This window comes from Callorhinus ursinus, unplaced genomic scaffold, assembly GCF_003265705.2.
Source record: "Callorhinus ursinus isolate GAN/ISIS: 27379988/994484 unplaced genomic scaffold, GSC_fseal_2.0 scaffold8, whole genome shotgun sequence".
Classification (NCBI taxonomy): domain Eukaryota; kingdom Metazoa; phylum Chordata; class Mammalia; order Carnivora; family Otariidae; genus Callorhinus; species Callorhinus ursinus.
Window position 1 is genome coordinate 15,378,251 of NW_027397070.1, and position 4,589 is coordinate 15,382,839.

At 33.4% G+C, this 4,589-nt stretch overlaps 1 pseudogene; it reads left to right on the forward strand.

Annotated features, from left to right (window-relative positions):
- The first annotated feature begins 3,262 nt into the window (after positions 1–3,262).
- LOC112821781 (small ribosomal subunit protein uS10-like) lies at positions 3,263–3,622 on the forward strand (annotated as a pseudogene).
- Positions 3,623–4,589: the final 967 nt, after the last annotated feature.

Here is a 4,589-nt window from a genome sequence, read left to right on the forward strand (position 1 = left end):
AATAAGACCCCTATCCTCAAAGGAAAATATAATCAAATGGGAATAAGGTTAGGTATCCAAATTCATAAATCAGAAATTGATGCAGTTCCCCAAATAAATGTTACAAATGCAAAAATTTCTAAGATTCATTTAAAAGCATAATGATAATCTCTCTCTCTCCTCTCTCTCTTACTCTTGTTCTCACTCTATAACTATTTCTCTATCCATTTATCTATCAATACACTTAACCCATAAGTCATTAAATACAAGGGTAATCATTCCTACTAATATTCCTATCACTTTAACACAGTGAAGAACATTATGGACCTTGATATCAGAAAGCCCAGGTTTGGACACCAAATGTTTATTTTTGGGAAAGTTACATTAGTGCTTTAATCCTAAGTGTTCACATATGTTAAGCAAGTGCCATAAAAATACTTATCTTTACGAAGTCGCTGCAAGAATTAAATAAAATAATCTTTTAAATGCTAACCATAATGTGTGGTAGGAGTAAGCATTCAATGCACCTAACTTGTTATAATTAAAATAAGGCCCGTATCCTCAAAGAAAAGTATAAGTGGGAGGAAAAGCCATGTATTCAAATAATGGAAATGTAGTAATGTAAAACAATTTTTAAAAATGAGGGTAGTCAAACTTTGGGCTCAGATTTTGAAGTTCATGTTATTAAATGAGCTTACTTTATAATCATTCTCTGTTTATGGAAGAACCCTTTAAGTATTAAGCAATATAATAGCCAAAAAGAAAACTAATACAAAATAACTACATAAAACGCCTTAGCTATTTTAGCTTTCTTTTTTCAACTGATTTTCCAATACTGAGAAAAAATAAAATACAGAGAATGAAATTGTACTATATAGTATACTTATGTGACAAAGGTAATACATAAATATCAAAACACAATCAAGATATTATGGACAAAGCTAAGTGTTATAATCAAATAAAACCAATAGAACTTACTTGATGTTTACAACATGGATCCCATTTAGGCTTATATCAGAATTAAGTGCCTTGAAAACAATATACACCCTATAAACATTTATTTGACTCTAAAATATCTATAATGGAAGTATATAGAATAGAAAATGTTAATCCCCCATCTGCAGTTTAAGTTACCGTCAGGGAGTGTAACTAGAAAGAATCAAACTGAAATATCACAGAAGTTCCTCAAAAAATTAAAAATAGAACTATCATACGATCCAGCAATTCCACATCTGTGTATTATTTGAAGAAAGTAAAAGCACTGCACTGGGTGTTATACGCAAACAATGAATCATGGAACACTACATCAAAAACTAATGATGTAATGTACGGTGATTAACATAACATAATAAAATTTTAAAAATGCAAAATAAAAAGAACTTTTGAGGACAATAAACACAGGTACTCTTACAAACATTAAAAAAATAAAGTCTGTACTTTCTCTAAAAAAGAGAAAATAAAAGCACTAATTTGAAAAGATTCATGCACCCCCATATTCACTGTAGCATTATTTACAATAGCCAAGATAGGGAAGCAAACTAAGTGTCTATTGATGACTGAATAAAGAAATGGTGATACACACACACACACACACAAAAGAATATCAGCCATTAAAAAAAAAAAGAAGAAGAAATCTTAACATTTGTGACAACATGGATGGACCTTGAGGGCCTTATGCTAACTAAGTGAACTAAGTCAGAAAGGAAATGATAAATACCATGTGATCTCACTTATATGTGGAATCTGAAGAAACAAAACAAAGCAAAACAAAACATGAGCTCATGGATATAGAACACAGAGCAGTGGTGGGGATGGGGAGTGGGCAAAATAGGTGAAAGGGGTCAAAAGCTACAAATTTTCAGTTAATAAAATGAATAAGTCATGGGGATGTAATGTAAAGGATGGTGACTATAGTTAACAATACCGTATTGCATATTTCAAAGTAGCTAGGAGACTGGATCTTGAATGTTCACATCACAAGAAAAAAGTTAAAATTATGTATGATGATGGATGTTAACTGGACTTATTGTGATCATTTTGCAATATATACAAATACTGAGTCATTATGTTGTACACCTGAAACTGAAACATTTGATGTCAATTATACCTCAATTTAAAAAAAAATAATAAAAGAATCAAACTGGAAGGATGAGATGCCATATATACCAATGACACTATCCAAGAGACTCTCAATCTCAGATTAAGAGTTTCAAGTGAAAAAAAAAAGTTTCAAGTGCATCCAAAAGTGTAATTAAGTAGGTGTAAATTCAGGGAAATGTGACTAAATTGTGATCTACCTATTTAACCTTAATAATTTTGTGTTACCGTGTCTGAAGAAAGAGTGTATCATAAAAGGACTGAAATGCATAATATAAAAGGAGAAATTAGAGCAACAAAATTCCAGCATCATTCAGAGAACACCTTGATTACCAAGAAGAATGTTCTGTCTCTGGTAGCTATAGATCTATTATAAAGAATCATGGGTCAGATTAATGTAGCTTCACGTCACTCATCATCAGCCTCATTTACCCAAATCTATTTATTATGGTGCCATTATGAATAAAATGAGGTTTCCCAAGTACAGTTACGGCTCCCTCCTGCTAAGGACTCCAGTGCCTTGGGGACCCTCAGGCTCTGCCTTCTACCCACCATTTTAAACATACCATTTGCATCAGATGTCTCTGCTTTTAATTTCATTTCTTCCAACTAGGCTTCTGCCACTCAGACACTCTATATCTTTACTCTAGTTATCTCTCCATTTCAACTGTATCCTGAATGCCATCTTTCTGATTTCTTTTGTCTTAAAAAAAACCATATTTGAATTATCCAAACTTGTATAATTTTATTCCCTAATGATGCCCTCTGATTTGTGTAATATCCCAGCCATTTTTCAGAACTTGAGAGATAGTAATGCACTGCTACTTTGAGAACATGTGGAATAATTATCTACAATGGGAGGGAGTAAATAGAAATATACTGCTGTGAGGCTCTTTATATTGAGGGGCATAACAACATTTGAAGGTTGATCGTGCTAAGATAAAGATATGCATTGTATGCCCTAGATCAACCCCCACAAGAAAAATAAACTAAGATGCGTAACTATAAGACAACAGTAAAGAAAAATAGAATAGCCTAGAGCTAAGGTACTCAATGGTAAAATGCTGCTCTTTGAGGAAGATGCAGTCACTGCTACAGCAGAGCTTTGCATGCCCTGCTCCTGTTTCTGACTCACCACTGTTCTTCTCACTGAGGAACAAGTCAGTCAGGAAGCTGTGTTGCAGCCATGGCTTTTAAAGACACCGTGAAGACACCCATGGAACCAGAGGTGGTGATTCACTGAATTAGAATTACTCTCACCAGCCACAACGTAAAATCTTTGGGAAAGGTATGTGCTGACCTGATCAGAGGGGCAAAGGAAAAGAATCTCAAAGTGATAGGAGCAGTTTGGATGCCTACCAAGACTCTGTGAATCACTATAAGAAAAACTCCCTGTGGTGAAGGTTCTAAGACTTGGGATTGTTTTCACATGAGGATCCACAAGCAACTCATTGATTTGTACAGTCTTTCTAAGATTGTTAAGCAGATTACTTCCATCAGTATTGAGCCAGGAGTCAAGGTTGAAGTCACCATTGCAGATGCTTAAATCAACCTTTTTAATAAATTATCAGTTGTTAAATTTTTAAAAAATTTTCCTCTAAGATCAGGAACAAGATGAAAATGCCCACTCTCCCCCAGTTTTATTCAACATAGTATTGGAAGTCCTAGCCAGAGCAGTTAAGCAAGAAAAAGAAATAAAAGACATCCAAATTGAAAAGGAAGAAGTAAAACTGTCACTATTTGAAGATGACATATTATATATAGAAAACCCTAAAAATAGCCAAAAAAGTTAGAACTAATAAATTTAGTAAAGTTTTAGGGTATAAAATCAATATAGAAAAATCTGTTGCATTTCTGTACACTAATAACAAATTGACCTATATGAAGAAAATGGAACTCCCAACATTGCTGGTGAAGATGCAAAATGGTACTTCCACTTGGAGAAGATTTTGCAGGTTCTTATACAGTTACACATACACTAACCATAAAACTCAGGAATCCCACTAATGTATATTTACCCAAGAGAAATAAAAACATGTTAATGTTAAACACTTTCTTGGGTATTTTTTTAAGAACTAATAACCTGTCACTCCCTTTCAATATAAAATAGGAAGGGTTTTTAGGTATACATACTGCAATACTTTAAAAATGAAATTAACTTATGTCTGGAATTTGCTTCAAAATAACCCAGTATGGGTGAAACAAACTCACCTATGGGTTTAATATTGTTTTAATTGGATGAGATGTACATGGGGGGTTCATTATACTACTCTTTCTATTTTGTATGTGGTTTTTGAAAGAAAAATTAAAAGTCCAGGGGAAAAAAATCCTAAATTACTTCCTCTTTAAGTTACAAACTAAAATAATGCCAATTGAAATGTCCTTGGTCCTTGAGTAGCAAGTGCCAAGGATTATAAATGTTGAAGGAGTATTACTATCAGTTTGTAGCATTTGAATTCCCCTCCTCAACTTCTTGAAATGGAGGAATAGGCTCAGTAGATGTCACTCAGGCT